The sequence below is a fragment of the Neophocaena asiaeorientalis genome, unplaced genomic scaffold (assembly GCF_003031525.2).
Source record: "Neophocaena asiaeorientalis asiaeorientalis breed wild unplaced genomic scaffold, Neophocaena_asiaeorientalis_V1.1 scaffold116, whole genome shotgun sequence".
In the NCBI taxonomy this organism is placed as follows: Eukaryota; Metazoa; Chordata; class Mammalia; order Artiodactyla; family Phocoenidae; genus Neophocaena; species Neophocaena asiaeorientalis.
Genome location: NW_020174561.1, coordinates 13,365,062 through 13,382,208, shown reverse-complemented (window position 1 = coordinate 13,382,208; position 17,147 = coordinate 13,365,062). Strand labels below are relative to the sequence as shown.

At 37.2% G+C, this 17,147-nt stretch overlaps 1 protein-coding gene and 1 pseudogene across 1 annotated transcript in view; one reads left to right on the top strand and one right to left on the bottom strand.

The window, feature by feature from the left end:
- IMMP2L (inner mitochondrial membrane peptidase subunit 2) overlaps positions 1–17,147 on the bottom strand; it is an 892,307-nt gene that overhangs the window by 564,481 nt on the left and 310,679 nt on the right. The gene's annotated exons all lie outside the window — the stretch shown is intronic.
- Positions 14,861–17,147, top strand: part of LOC112408202 (mitochondrial import inner membrane translocase subunit TIM14 pseudogene) — a 3,638-nt pseudogene continuing 1,351 nt past the window's right edge.

The window sequence follows — 17,147 nt, the reverse complement described above, 5'->3', positions numbered from 1 at the left end:
TCTCTTGGAAAATTCCAGTTTACCTCTAAATTACTCTGGAGACCTTGCTGCAATTATCTTCTCTGTCACTGGAGTGCGGAGTCACACATCACTAGTTTTGTCATCTCACCTTCCTTCCAGGAAGCCCCAAGCACATATTCTTTGAGGTATTCTCTTTTTAAGAGCATTGTTTTAAAAAGTTGCCTACCAAGATGAAGAGCAGGAAAACATGTGAAGGACGACCTATATCTGTATTTTCTTTCTTCCCTAAGAAAAAAAGGAGTGGTTCAAAGTGTATCCCACATTTTACATTTGCATTGAAATTTAATTTTAAGGATATAATTTCTAATAAATCAAAATTTGCAAGTAAATGGTTTCTCAGATTCAAACATCTTTTGGGCAAAAGATGAGAAGTCCAATTCTACCAGATGAGGCACCAAAAAATGTAAATATTAGAAAACTGACTATATCATCAAAAGAACATCATTTTAGGCAATAAGCCTTTCAACTTCAGAAGGCTTGGCTTTATGACTTTATACCCAGTCAACCACATTAGCATTCTGAAATTTTTCAGTGAGAAAAATAAGCATCTTTGAGGGGGAGCGGAACAGAAAAAAGACATTTTATCAAAAGCATGCAGATGATTTGGTTCATACAGGCCTTTAAAGTAAAACCCCAAATGGCCTATTTTAATCTTCCCTTTGTAAATTTCTGGAAAAAAATGCAAATGTACATTCTTACCAAGATGTTCCTCATCTACTGATACCTGTCTCTGTCATTCTCTCTTTTTCACACACACACACACACACTCACACACACATACACACAAACACAGTGGAGTTACAATGTTCCTGGCTGGGAATGTTTTTCTCTGCTCTTTAATCCACAATGAATGTTTATCATAAAGCTAGTTTTCCCTCTGGTATTGGGATGCAGCCAGTAGCCCAGCAGGAGAGAAAGGGAATCAGTTCTGGAAGGTATCCAGGTGAAGATTAGGATGACTTCCAAAAAGGCGCCAGGAGCACTGCACTTAGCATCAGTAGGCTTAAGTGTTCACCTGACCTCTCTCAGACGAAACTTTTAGAGGTACAAAAGATGGTGTTGGCTTTAGACAAATCAATCCCACTCCTGGAGCTGGGATAGGGCTCAGCTTCTCCTGAAGCATTTGGCCTATGAGAGAGCAGAATAGCTGCATGAAGAAAATAGGAGTACTGTAGGGAAAGAAGCAAAGTGAAATGGATGCTAAGTACACATCTAACCAAGGTCCAATGATCAGAATCAAAGTTGTAACTAAATTGTTTTACTTCCTTTACTTTTTCCATTTAAAAACAACAACAAAGCCAGCTATATCTAATTAGAATCAAACTATAATAATTTCAGGAAACCCTTCACCTCAAAATCATGAAGCTGAAAAATAACCACTATGAATGAAATTGTAATACAAGGCAGAAAAAGTATTAGAGGAGTAATTATCGACCTTCTCCATATACTCTGGAAATCATATATTTAATATAAAATTAAATGTAATATTTTTGACATGCTTAGATCTCTACTATGAATTGAAGGTCTTCAGTACTTCTCTTGGGGCCGGGATCTTAGAATGCTGAGACGCAACAGTATTTTTCATTTCTCACTTTCCTTTTCAAAATAATGAGCTACAGAAATGCTACTGGAAGCGCAGGCTCAGCGGCCATGGCTCACAGGCCCAGCCGTTCCACGGCACGTGGGATCCTCCCGGACCGGGGCATGAACCCATGTCCCCTGCATCGGCAGGCGGACTCTCAACCACTGCGCCACCAGGGGAGCCCCTTTTTGTACTTTCATAAGCAGTAAAATTCAAAGGACTACGGTGGACAGAAAATTTGAATCATAAGCACAATAATAAGAATTTTCTCTTAGTCATCCTTTCCCTATGTGAAAATAGTTTAGCCTAGCATCTATGATCTTATAAACACCAAAATATAAACAAATGTTCCAAGCTGGGAACTAAGTCACTGCTCCTGTTCTAAAGTTGTCTTGAACAGGTCATCAACCAGGCGTGGTAAACCAATGTTTTACAAGTCTTAACAATTTCTGTGCACACCTTTTAAGCTGTACAATCCTTATAAATGTCACGTTTCTTATGAAAATAAATGTCTTCCTCCTGAAAGAGCTGCAAATGAAGAATGCATGTACCAGTGCTATTATTACATGCTACATTTGCTACATTTAATAAAACAAAGGGGTAAACTTTCAGCATATTTTCAGAAGTTTTATCAGTTGTTTCCATTACAGTGTTCAAGAGAACTGCAGCAATAAATCCCAGGCAACAAATAAAATGTCTCCCATACAGTCTTAAGAGAAATCACAGAACAGTCCAAGGCTTATACATTCAGTTATACCTAAAATATTTTCATTAACCCAAAAGCCATTGTGAAAGTCTCTGCTGATGGAAGATCTCCAATAAACCTACTTTATAAACTGTAAGGTTGGTATTCAGTGTTACTAAAATAGTTGTTGTTTCTGATTATTTCAGGCTGACCAGTTGTAGGCCAGAGCTATGTATGTCAAAGTCACTCACTTAGTTAGCAATGTCACCAGTGGAAATTACTTTCCTATGAACAGTTCTGAAATCTTGGCCCCTGGCTAAAGCCAGTTATCGCAAAAGAGTAATAAATCTTGGAAATTGGTGGCCTGTCTCTTCTAATACAAAATATTGAATATTAAAAAACAAACAAACAAACAAACACCTAAGGTTCTGCTTAAAAGGTGAAATAACAGGGCTTCCCTGGTGGCGCAGTGGTTGAGAGTCCGCCTGCCGATGTAGGGGACACGGGTCTGTGCCCCGGTCCGGGAGGATCCCACATGCCGCGGAGCGGCTGGGCCTGTGAGCCATGGCCGCTGAGCCTGTGCGCGTCCGGAGCCTGTGCTCCGCAACGGGAGAGGCCACAACGGTGAGAGGCCCACGTACTGCAAAAAAAAAAAGGTGAAATAACAAACACTTCTACAACTTGGAAAATGTACACAAGTTAAAAAGTCATGTATGTTGAGCCACTAAAACTAACGAAATTAATAAACAAATGAAAAAATAAGGAGGTTATGAAAATACTAAGGAAGTATGGGTATTAGGCTGGAGTGGTAAAAGACTATACTACTGACTTACTAAATCGACTACTGGTGTATGCTCTAAAGGTTCAGTTTAGCTATTTAGCTGTTTATTTACTACCCCAAATTATTCATTAATAGGAATTTCTAAAAGTTATTATACTATAAATATGAAACTACCGTAAGAATTTTACAAGCCTCTTTATAAAGTCTGCAATACTGACTTGATCACAATAAAATCACAACTTTTGCATTTTTCTTTGAGGTACTGTTTCTCATAGTGTGATCTTAGGATCACCTGTGATGTTCCCAGGCCCTTCTCAAGACCTAATGAACCAGAATCTCTGGAATTGAGAACCAGGACCCTAAGTGTGAAACAAAAGTTCTGAGTAAGTCTGCACTGGTTGGAGCTATTGTTTTCACCAGTGCATAAATTTTCAATAAATAAATAGAGCTAGCACAACACAAAAATTAGCCCTCCTGGTGACATGAAATTAAGTTATATGTTATTCAAATTAAGTGAGCTTCTATTCTTGCTTATATATTTTATTAAGCTCTTATAAGATGCTTTGTCTTATGAAACAGTGAAATCACATCTAATTTTATATGGTTGTCTCTTTGGCTTAGCTGCCTATTTTCTATGATCTGAACTCAATGTTCAACTATAATGATTAAACAGTACCATTAAGTTAATCATGATTTTTACCTTTTTTGTCCTGTTTTATTGTGTTTAATTTGAAAAGTTTTCTTTAATCCTTAATAGAAGTGAGGTATAAATTAGTCAATAAGTGATCTCAGAGTGGTTCTAGATTGATTTGGACAATGGGAATACCATTTTAACTTCTATTCTCAGAAGTCAACAAATGGCTAATAGGAAAAGAAAGTTCACAAAATAAATCCTGAATCTAATATTTAGACTAAGAATTCATGCTCACAAGTATCTATTCAAGTTCAACTAAAGAACTACATTACTATGTATAGAAAGAACAAAGGAATAATTCAGTTAGAAAATCACAATTTTCCAACTATAGTAGTAAAACATGATTCAGGCAAGCATGATCAATAGATGCTAAATCTAAGGGGAAAAGCTTTAATTACAAACAGGATATTTAAAACATCTCAAAGTATTTCCCTATAAGTTACTTATTAATTTCCAAAGGAAAAAAGTAAATATGGTAGAGAAACTGAATGACTCTTGAAACAAATAATCAAAATAATGCCAACAATAATACTTTTAATTTTTATTAAAAATGAAAGAAGTCCAGAAGAACAACTTATATGCAACTAAACAATGGTTTAAGTGGCTTTCCTATTCCTATTAAAGCTTTATATTTAAAATGTCTACATGATATGTGCTTCACAGGCTTGAGACTATCAAACTTTACCACCCATGTGACTTTAGCAGTTTTATTGCATAATGATCCACATAACACTGCATATTTGTCTAGTTTAGCCTATGTCATAAAGTGCTATTCACAGCGGGGAAAGTAACAAAGCTTACTAAACACTGAAATTCTCCAAGGTATTTGCTACTTGGGTCAGGGAAAAAAAGCTAATTTAGCACTACCAGCCTGAATAACAGATTTCCATTTATATACACATGGATATATATATATATATATATAAGATATATATATAATATATATGAATCTGAATTCCATTTATATATATTTATATATATATCAAAAAAAAGAGCTAAGAGTTTTAGTTAGTCAATTAAAATATGTCAAAAGCATCCCAAAATAGTTAATTCTATTAATACTAATGATTAATCCTTGAGAAGGATACATCATCACTAAAACATTAGTTTTATTCCAGCCAAAACTGCATAATCTGAATCTAATCATGAGAAAACACTAGATAAACACAAACTGAGAAACTTTTAACTTCCTCTTTTCTTTAGAAACATCAATGTCACAGAAGATCAAGAAAAGCTAAAGAATCGTCCAGATTAAAAAAGCCTAAAGAGATGTGAAAGGTAAACGCAATGTCATCCTTGACTGAGGGGTGCGGGGGAGGACTGCTATAAGGACATTATTGGGACAACTGACAACGTTGCAGTACGGACTGCAGATTAGATACAAGTATTTTCAGTGTTAAACTAGACTTGCTAACTGTATTGTGGTTATGTAAGAGAAGGTTCCCAGTTCTAAGAAAGACACACTGAAAGATTAAAGGGTGAAGAGACATTGTCAAAGCAACCCACTCTCAAATGGTTCTGGTGGGGAAAAAAATACTTTATACACACACACAATATAAAGACAAAATGTTAAGATCTGGACAAAATGTTAACATTTTTTAATCTGTGTAAATGGTTTGTGAGCATGTTTTTGTACTATAGTTACAACTTTTCTATAAGTAAAAATTGTTTCAGACTTCCCTGGTGGCACAGTGGTTAAGAATCTGCCTGCCAATGCAGGGGACATGGGTTCAAGCCCTGGTCCAGGAAGATCCTACATGCCGCAGAGCAACTAAGCCCATGCGCCACAACTACTGAGCCTGCATTCTAGAGCCCGCGAGCCACAACTACTGAAGCCTGCGCATCTAGAGCCCGTGCTCTGCAACAAGAGAAGCCACCACGATGAGAAGCCTGCGCACCACAACAAGCAGTAGCCCCCGCTCGACACAACTAGAGAAAGCCCACACGCAGCAATGAAGACCCAACGCAGCCAAAAATAAAATAATTAAAAAAAATTGTTTCAAAGTAAAATCTGATTTTTTTCAAATTAAAAAGAAAAAGAAAGAAAACCATTTGGCAGTAGTACTCAGTAAAGCTGAAGAAGCATACTGTCCAGACTGGGCAGTTCTACTTGTAGGTATATACCTTAAAGAAACTCTTGACCATATACACAAGGAAGTATATATAAGAATGTTTCTTGTAACTCTGTTTCATATAGGAAGAATTGGAAGCAACCTAAATTGCCATCAATCATAGAATGTATACCTGAATTACAGCATAGTCATTAATGACCACTATGCATTGAATACCTCAGTCAGAGCTACACATGTTAAAATGAATAATCCCAAAAGCAATGTTGAGGGGCAAAACTATTGCCAAATGTACATAATGATACCACATTTTTAAAGTACTAAAACATGAAAAATCTTAGATATTTATCAATGCAAATACATGTGTCAAAATATAAAAAGCATTATGAAAACTGAATAGATAATTCAAAATAATAATTAACTCTGGGGAGTGACCAGTGTAACCTAGGAGGGGTACAGACAGAGCTTCAGTTGTCTCATAACACTATTTCTGTAAGAAAAGAAGCAAACAGCAAAATGCTAAAATATGAGAAAACTGGATGGTGGCTATATGGATATGTATTATTATTCTCTATCATTTGCAGTGTTTCAAAAATATTACCTATCAAATTCTTTTTTAAGACTTTAAAAGTTCTAATTAAACAAAATGAATGCTGAGAAGCTCAGTTCAACCCTCTTGGCCAAAAAGGAGGACCACAATGAAATATAATAAACCAATGTTTAATTAATTTTTACAATATGCAAACACTCTTTGCTATTGTAAACTCGTCAAAACCCATTTTCATTAACTCACACCATGTACTTCAGCCTTTTGTATTACGAATCCCAGCATATGATTATAGATGAGTCAGTCAAGTTTATTTTGTAATATACTTAATTACCCAGCAAATCTCCATTCTCTGTACTGTTTTGCCTCACATTGACTGACTGTGTTCTGCGGTTACCCTTGCAGGTGAAAATTTCATACCTGGGTTGGCTGATATTTATTAAGGTTAAAGAGGCATTGACCTTCATGGTCACAGCAGAATTCTGAGCAGCATCAGGCCTCCATTGAGACCACAGTGCCTATGGCAGTCACCATTTCTTCAGCTGCACAGTATTTTTATCAAAGTCAGCCTGTGCAGGCATCGTATGACATAAATGATAACAGAAATGTGCTGCATAGACCAGGGAGAAAAGTATGAAATGCCTTTTAAATTGTTACAAGAAAAGAAACAGTGCTCTACAGTGGAGGAAACTGGAGATCGAAAACAGAGCATCTCAGTTTTGTTCTGCCACTCATTCCTTGTGGCCTTAAGCAACCCACATCCCCTCTCTCAACCTGGGATTACTCATGCGGAGATAATGACAACGTCCTGCCAACCTCCCAGGATTGGTGTTAGGCCTGAAAGAGATGACACATGCAGAAGCGCTTTGTGAAAGATAAAGCATTCAAAAACCACAAAGTGTGATTGTCATTATTCTGATCCTTTCAGAACCAAAAAATATCCTTGCAAAATGAATACAATAAAATTCTCAGAAACAGATAAGGAAAATTAATTTGGTAGTTTCAGCAAGCTATGGTTTGTATGTGAGTGAGTAGACTGCTACAAGAAAATCTCCAAGAGAAAATAAACAACTGCTAATGATATTTTAGTATGGAACTTTGTTCAAAGTTGGAGTACACAAGGAAGTTGAAGGAAGGTATCTGAAGTACTCTCTTCCAAAATTACTTAAGGACTAATTGGTGATTGCAATTTGTGTGTAAAAATTAAAATGGACACTAGCTGAAAGGGTGTGGCAAGATGAAGAATGCCAAGAGTTGTTGCTTTCCTTAAAGCAGTGGTTCATTAAGTTTGCTCAATGGACTCCTAGGGTCCCTGAGAACCTTCCAGGAATTCATGATGGCAAAATTATTTTCATAATAATATTAAGATGTTATTTGCCTTTTTGCCGTGTGGTGCAAAAGCACTGATGGGAGAATTGCTGGTGCCTTAGCACAAGTCAACGCCTTGGCAGCAAACTGTATTAGTTGTCATTATACTCTTCACTGCCACATACTTGCATGCCTTAAAAGAAACAAACAAAGCTTGTCTCATTTAAGAATGCCCTTGATGAAGCGGTAAAAAAATCTTAATTCTGTTATATCTCAACCCTTGATTCAATTTTTTTTATTGTGTGATAAAATGGTAAATAAAAACAAAGCAATTGCTACATACTAAACTATAAGAGGTGTTTCAAGGAGCAGCACACCTGTGTGGTTTTTTTTTTAGTTGCCAGCTGAACTAGCCACTTTTTTCATGCAACACCATTTTTACTTGAAGGAACAACTGACAGACAACCTACAACTTTTCAGACTTGGGTATTGGGCAGGTATTTTGCAAAAATGAGGGAGGTAAATCTTCTAGAAATTTGAAAAACTTCTAATGGCCTCTGGGAGCATAAAAGCTTCCCAGTGCAATTTTTTCTGATTAGATCTGTGGTAATATTAACAAATGGGATTTGTTTATGCTGTATAATGAAATGCATCAATATTTGGAAAATCTACGAAACTCAGTGAATTAACATTTTCTAAATGACCAACAGTTGATGTTACAGTATTATGCCTAGGTAAAGTATTTGTTCAAAGTGCACGGTAGATCAATGGATTTTAAAATAACAAAATACAAAAAATTCATTAATATGTTTATAACTAACTAATCTTTAAGAAATTACCACTTGTTGAATTTCGGTATATTACTAAAGAAGAATGTCCACAGTTATCCAATAGCGCTATGAAAATACTCTTCCCTTCTCTAATCAATCAATGAAATGGGTTGCAACCAAAGAAAAGACAAGAAAAGAAAATGATGTAGAAAGGAGTAGAGTTATGGAGTGGAAAGGAAAAGAAATTATCTAATTCTATCACAATTCTTCAACAAGACCTGTGCACATTATAATACATATTGTGCCTCTTACACTTCAGTGTAATTTTGCTTCAAAAAATAGCACTCATAAATGTTGTTCTGTCCTAAGGCTAACTAGAGTCCTTTTGTCCAACTGTGGCAAGCATCCACCTTCCCTTACCCTGTAGTCCTGTGGTCCTTAGTCAGTGGTTGACAGATATAGAAGGATAAATGTCCAGTTCATTTAACCTGGGTTGAAACAGTGGCATAATTCATACTACAGAACTTCCATGAAATTTTAAGCTTCAGCTGCACTTGGACAGACTTTGCCTGAAATTACACCCCTTCTTTCCCTTCCCAGTCCTGCCTTTCCCATTTATTACTCCCTAACTCGTTTCTCACTTTATTATTTGCAAATAAATCCTCATCTTAGCATCAGCTTCTAGGGAATCCAACATCAAACAGCTAGTTAAGAGCCATTCAGTTATTTGATCAATGCTGCTCTTTGAATTCCTGGTATATGATGATCAACTTGATTATCACAGTAACAGGAAGGTTAGGGTACAATTTCATTTTATATCAACATAATTCTAGCTAAATATAAAGTAAATGAAATGTGAAGGAAGAAATTTTAACTCTGCCAACAAAAAAAAGCAGGCAAATTTTGGTTATTATCTTTGGTTCATTTTCCAGAAAGGGCATGATCACATGTGATATTTGAGTCCACAGCATTGTAACATTCTTTTAGAAAATAGGCTACAAGGAAAAGGAAATAATAGAGCAATACTGTGATGGGACAGAAGGAACAGGACTACATAGAACCACATGAGCAAGATATGGGTCAGGATATGTGTGAAGATAATAATCAGTGGAGAGGAAATGACTGGAAAATGCCAACTTCCAAGGGTTAGTTGACTGGTGAATTGATATCCCTGATGAAACAGGAGGGGTCAGGATAAAAAAGGAATGTAATAGATGAGAGGGCAAATGAGCACACAGAAAATGTTGACATGGAAAAAAGGGAGGGGAAGGAGAGATGAGGTGAGCAAGCAGCATTCAAAGGTTCCAGACATCTTTTCTCTGGCATTGGTAGCACAGAAAGCAGCACTCACCAGACACTACTGCCAGTTTCAAGGTACAAACAGCCACACCGCTATTTCCTTCTCAGCAGTACTCCATTTAGACCAGTGTGCATTTTCTCACACTATTCTGCATTATTCCATTAACATTGCTTCTTTATCTTCTTCCCTTTTTTCTACATTTCAGTTGCTCCCCAAACCATTATGTTAAGAGACCCCAAACTTTCTGCCTCTGGTCAACATATGTTCCCAAAAATCAATAAGCAAAGAAGGAAGTGGGATATATCATACACTTTCTACCTGTTTTCTTTTAGGCTTACTGTAAGAGCCAGGGTTTTTTTTGTTGTTTGTTTTTTTTAGCACCCAAGAGGAAAAAATGCATATAAGAAACCTGTTCTGAACAAAACCATATCTACCTACAACTTCCTTTGCCAGTCTCTAAGGACAATGGTAAAAAGGAATCCCAAAGCATATATATGTCTATAAAGTCACTGCCTAAAAAGACAAAAACTGAACAGAAACCTTCAATAAGGCTGCTCTCATAATTCTGCATAAGTCAGGAATGAATCGCTTTTAATACTGCAAGCATGTAACAGACATCTGATGATGAGTATGCATGTTTGTCAATACATATCTCTTAACATTTAAATATGTTAACAATAAAGCATTCTTATAAGCGGAATTTTAGCACATACAAGAAAAAAACATATCACATCATAGCGCATTTTAAAGTTAATCCAGATTAGTATTTATAACATTTCAAGTGAATCAATACTTTGAAATTTTCTTTCTACTATTAATCTGTTTTCTTATTAGTTGTATTTATTAGAGAGCCTAACATGACCAATTTTGGTTTCAACAGCATGTAGAGATTCCTAAACCACTTCTATTGAAATATAACCCTAGGCCACAGAAATCTATCAGAAATAATGGGAGGATTGGCTTCTTCGGGTTAACCAGGAATCCTCTCATTAAGAGATTATCTGCTGTTGAAACAGTTTCATCTTTGCACTTTATAAAAAAAACTTTATTGAAAACAAAATAATTCTCTTCTCCTGAATTTAAGAGTAAGTACTAGCCACATGATGCCAGCATATAAGTAAAAGTCACAGACCTAAAAAGCTGTCAAGGTGGGAACAGGAGCATTTGGGACGTGTGCCAGGATATAACGTGTGTCTGGCATCAGAGTTACTTAATACAACTAAGTCTGTTTCAATCAATTTGTATCAGGAGAACATTAGGTTATCATTTAAAAAGAAAAATCAGACTCCACAAGAGGAACTTTCCTTTTATGGGGGCAGGGGGGTGGGGGGAGGCAAAAAGCAAAAAGGTCTCTATCTGGAAATATCTTCCAAAAGCCAGGCAGCATGGAGCTTCAAGCACAAGAACCAAGGTAGCTTCCTAATGATCCTGGGGACTAAATGACCAAGACCAGCACATCCCACAGGTCAGCTCTCAAGTATGTGTTGGATGTACAGAGGACTGGGGAACAAGTTGAAGTTCACAGCCGTATCCATTCCCAGAAACTGACCATATATTGAGCGAGTCCAGTGAATTTTGTATGAGACTTCTTAACTTGAGCAAGGGCAGCTTTTCTGCCCCTGAAGCTTTGTCCAAAATGCATAAACATTCTATAGTTATTTGCAAAAGAAAGACTATGATTAAATATAGCCTCTGCTCTTACACTTAGCTATCAATTTTTAAAAAGAAATTTAACAAAGGGCTTCAGCCATTTTAGGAAAGAGGCAATTTATTACATTGTAAAAAAATATGGATATATGTAAAAACAAAAGGTAAAATAATTTATACCTTTCAAAAATGACCAAGACATAACAGTAAGCATTAAAGTACAAAACAGGTAAGTCAACAAGCACTAGCAATGCCAGTTTTTCTTTTAATTACCTACTATTAATGTCACACTAAGCCCTTATTTGTCATATATCTGAAATACTAACAACTTGCCAACACACCAACAGCACACAAACCTTCAGTTCTTCTACTCAGTCACCTTTATTATAAATAATTTCTCTCGGGCTTCCCTGGTGGCGCAGTGGTTGAGAGTCCACCTGCTGATGCAGGGGACACGGGTTCGTGCCCCGGTCCAGTAAGATCCCACATGCCGCAGAGCGGCTGAGCCTGTGAGCCATGGCCGCTGAGCCTGCGCATCCGGAGCCTGTGCTCCGCAACAGGAGAGGCCACAGCAGTGAGAGGCCCGCGTACCACAAATAAATAAATAAATAAATAAATAATAAAATAATTTCTCTCCAAATTGATGACATATATTCCAATGGAAACAAAATCAATTCTTAATAATTACATGTTTCATTCTTAAAAAAAACTACTGATTTAAGCAATGCTTAATTTCTGTTTCAAAGAAAATACTGAACATTATTTTTTAAGAATACTTTCCCTTTTTATATTGAAGAATATAGTTGACTTACAATATTATTCATTTTATACCTAGTAGTTTGTACTTCAAATACTGCAATTATTAAAAGCATCTAAACTATGGGTTAGGATAGTGATACATATGTACCAGCTATGATTTTATCAGCTCTGGCTATGAACATTACAGTCAGGCAATCAAGGAAACCACTTTTTCTAAGAGTTGAAATCCTCCCTGGTTTCTGATAGGAAAGGTCCTGCTGAATGTGCTACACATGTTCCAAATGCTCCCGTATCACCCCACCCCAGGCCCCTCCCAGCCATCTTCCATCTTTCTAGGATAACATGTGTCATTTAAGTGCTTAATTTATCATGGGGAATGACCTCAATGAGGGATAAAATTGGATTTAATGAGGAATTTCCAGGGTGTTTGACTAAAAGAGAAAAGGAATTATTGCATATATTAAAATACTCCATGCCATTAGGGTGCACTAAGCTTTTGCATTTCAAAGGCAAATGTTTGATAAGGTTCAATTAGAAGCATTTTTTTCATTTACTATGTCTAAATATACAGGAAATGTTACATTGGAGAAATGCTCAGAAAAAGCCCAAATGTAAAGAACTGAAGATTATGTAAGCTTTGGTAAAAATCTCTGTGTTACATTTTCTCAGCTCTTAGATGTAATTCCAAAAAGAACCCTGGATAGTGTAGGATGGCTAGCGTATGGTTTATTTTGAGTTTTATGAAACAGGGATTTGCATGTTTTAATAAATTTCTAACCATAACCACAGAAGATCTCTTTAGATTTCACCAAATAGAAACCAAACGATAATGAGCTGATGAAGTAACAAGGTCTTTATTTGTTATGATGGCATAGAAAAGAGAAAGGTGTGCTGAGGGCATTGTTTTAATGATGAAAGTGGGGTACCTGGTGCTCAGTATTCTTCAACACTGGATCATTCTACAACCAATTTAATATACATGAAGGATAGTTTCTTGTAAATAATTCACTTCTTCACTTCACAAGTACCTACTGAGGTCTGATATCAACTCAAACATTAGCAAGGTCCTCCATACTCTAGATCACATAGGGATCTGAGGAATAAAGAGACTGAAAAGCAAAGAAATGCAGAAGAAAGATCAACGAGATCAAATACTTATTTTACCCTTATTTTTAAAATAGTTTTGATGACACTATTAATATATTATAAGAGTGTTGTATAATTTCAAGAAACCTTAAACTTCATAGCTTATCTTGAAAGAAAATGAATGTGGGACAATGCTAGCTCTGTTTTACAGGAAACTTCAGGCTGAGGTAGAGTTACGTCTACTCATTCATTTCTTCATTCTTTTCTTTTTTCAGTAAGTAATTGCTGTGCACCACTCAGATGCCAAGCTCTGTGTCAAGCCCTAAAGATATTATAATGCTATGATACCCTTTCCTCAGTTTAGTGAGTGGGTGCGGGGGAGAGAAAGAGAGAGAGAGAGGCAGTAATCAAACACATTACCAACTATGCAATTACAAAATAAGGTACAATCTAAAGAAAGGAAATGCAGACCTAGGAATATCTGGAACAAAGGAAACTCACTTGGGCTTGGGGTTACTGAGGAAGGGGGACAAAGAAAGTTTTATTTGGAAAAGAAATGCTTGAGTTGGGAGTAAAGAATGGGCAGATGTTGGGCTTCCCTGGTGGCGCAGTGGTTGGGAGTCCGCCTGTCGATGCAGGGGACACGGGTCCGTGCCCCGGTCCAGGAAGATCCCACATGCCACGGAGCGGCTGGGCCCGTGAGCCATGGCCACTGAGCCTGCGAGTCCTGAGACTGTGCTCCGCAACGGGAGAAGCCACAACAGTGAGAGGCCCGCGTACCGCAAGAAACAAACAAACAAAAAAAAACAACAAAAAAAGAATGGGCAGATGTTAACAGGGAGCAGGTGAGATCTGACAAAAGCAACAGAATCCCTATGATGGGCAGGGATTGGAGGAAGGGAAAAACGAGCGATCACCAAGGAACAAAAATTAACAGTCAACGAACCTGGAATATAGACAGCTAAGTAAGCAAAGGAATCTGAAAAAGACTTTCACCTCAGGTGACATAGGGACTAACTCTTGGGGAGACCTTCAATGGTCATACAAGTAGACTCAGTAACAAAACAGTTTTAATGCACTGCTGGTAAGGGAAATCTCCAAGTAAGGAAAATCAATCTCTCTCTCACTCTCTCTCAGATCATGCTATTTGTTTTTGTAAAGCAAAGGTTTATAAAAATACAAATATCAGGATAGTGTTTACATCTCAGCAGGAAGACATAATGATAATAAAGATAATGAAGAGGCACCCACAGGGAGATGCAGTGAGTTTTAAGTTGGGGGGCAGATTCGTGGTTGTTCAGTTTTTTGTTTGGTTTGGTTTTTTGGTGTTTTTGTTTGTTTGTTTTACAACTTATAGGTTTTTTTGCATACATTATTTTATTTCAAATGTTACATGAAAATGGGGAGGGTGAGGCTAGAGAGGCAGGCAGATAACAGACTTTATGGGGACATTGAGGCTACCTTAATAACTATGGTCTTCATCTTAAAATAAGTGAAGATAATGAAGGCTATTCACATGATAGCAAACTTGAATTTTCAAAAGATCACTTTGGATCAAGTGGGACAAAAGGTTATATGAAGCTGAGTAGATGAAGAGACACAGGTTAATCAATGCCTGTAGTCGTCCTGGACTCAGATAGCGTCACTGGAGATGGACGGCAGCGGATGAACGTAAGATCAATAGGTCTTTGTGGTGGAAGCAATGCGAGGAATGAGGTAGCAAGAGGTTCCAAGGATAGATCTGAGACGTGGCTCTCACACGACCGGATGTGCTGTGGTTGTTCTTCACTAAGACAGAAAACACTGGCAGAGAACCTGGTCCAGTCTGCAGTGACGCTGAGTTTGAGGGGCCTTTGAGATACACAGGTGGAGATGTCAGGCAGATAATTAGATGCAGATGTCTGGAGCTCAGACGAGGAATTCGGCACAGCAATCAGATAGGATCGCAGAATGCCAAAAATGCCATTTTTTAAGATAATATATCTAGCCTAAAACAGTACTTAAGAAACGTAAATTAAGAAAAAGTTATGAAATATATACAGATTTTAGATCGCTTATGTTCAACTCACAGTAATATTCTATTGCGTTTGTTATTCCTTTGGTTTTAAAATAGTGAAAGAATTAATTAAGGTACAAGACATTAGCGTTAACCAATAAACATATTCTCCTTAACCAGTTTATCACGTTAGCCAACTAGTAATATATTGGAGTTTGGAAGGAATAAAGAGAGACTATATTTAAATATTGCACCCAAGCAACAAAGAATTTCAAGTCACCTTAAGGGACAAAAACATTCTCAAGACAACACTTGGGACCACAAGGCAGAACTTAAGAGGAGTTAGTTTAACAAAGAATGCAACTGGAATCTTCTATAATAATAAATATCATAATAAAGGAGTTAATAGTTTTGGACGGTGACATACAAAAGGAATTATACTAGTCACAAACAAAACATATGCTCACTTCCAGCAGCTCTTTAATAACATATTTAGGTTACATTGCTATTTCAAGGATCACACTGTCCCTGAAAGAATCACATTCGTACACATCCAAAAACCCATAGGTTAGTATGTCTTATGTTTTACTTTAGTTTACAACAGTAATCTGGAAAAAGACTTTGGGTTTTCATTTTGCAAGAAGATAACACACAAAGCAAATGAGGAAATTAACTCCACCCTGCCTTTTTAAAGATAATATGGTAGGTAAATAAAAATTTTGATAGAGATTTTCTTAAACACTCTAATAAACAATACAAGATTTCCTTAAAAGAAAAACAGCTAAATAAGTGGTGTATGGGTGTACATGCAAAACCCAAGGAAAAATATTTATAAAACTAAAACCAAGAATTGTTCACAAGTCCTACAGCAATCAAATTACTTGGTCTGTCTACCTTTCCAAGTATTTAAAAACTGACATCTAACATAACACAAAGCTGTCTCCATTTTTCAAATGGTTAAGGTAAATTATTCTGATATTTACACCATCACATATTTCCTACTACTATAAACAATGCATGAAAGCTTAGCAAACTTCACTTCATGCCTGGAAATGAAAATCGTCAAATGGCAAACCCCATCTTGCATGACTTTAGCCTTTACTCTAACTACCACACAGGTTTTCTTCGGTTCTTCCAAAAAGGCCAGTTCGTTCCCTCCTTAGGGTACAGTCCTCCTTCAGTATCTGTGGGGGGATTGGTTCCAGGACCACTCATGGACACCGAAATCCGCAAATCTCCGGTCCGTTATATAAAATGACACGGTACAGTCGGCCTTCCTTATCCCCAGATACAAAATCTGTGGATACAGAGGGCTAACTACATGTACATAGCCTTTCTCCCAAATCTTGATGGAGCTAAATAACTCTTCAGCATCCATCAGATCTCTGCTCAATTTTACCTCCCCAATGAAGCCCTCCCTGCTTGCGCATTCTCAGGTGGGTTGCTGCCTCTCTCATAACACACTGTTCTTTTCCTCACACCAGTTGTCAACTTAGTGTGTTTCTTTGTTTAATCTGTCTTCCCCAACACAGGATAAGTGTCATAAGGGAAATATATCCATTTCATCTGCCAAGAGCAACACATATGTTAGGGGCTTAGTAAATATTTATTAACTGAAAATGAATGAATCAACGATGATTGAGTAAATGAGCAAAATAAAGTAAGTCAGAGAATCATGAATAAATACTACTGGTGGCGCAGTGGTTGAGAGTCCGCCTGCCGACGCAGGGGACGCGGGCTCGTGCCCCGGTCCGGGAAGATCCCACATGCCGCAGAGCGGCTGGGCCCGTGAGCCATGGCCGCTGAGCCTGCGCGTCCGGAGGCTGCGCTCCGCAATGGGAGAGGCCACAACAGTGAGAGGCCCACATACCGCAAAAAAAAAAAAAAAAAAAAAAATTTTTA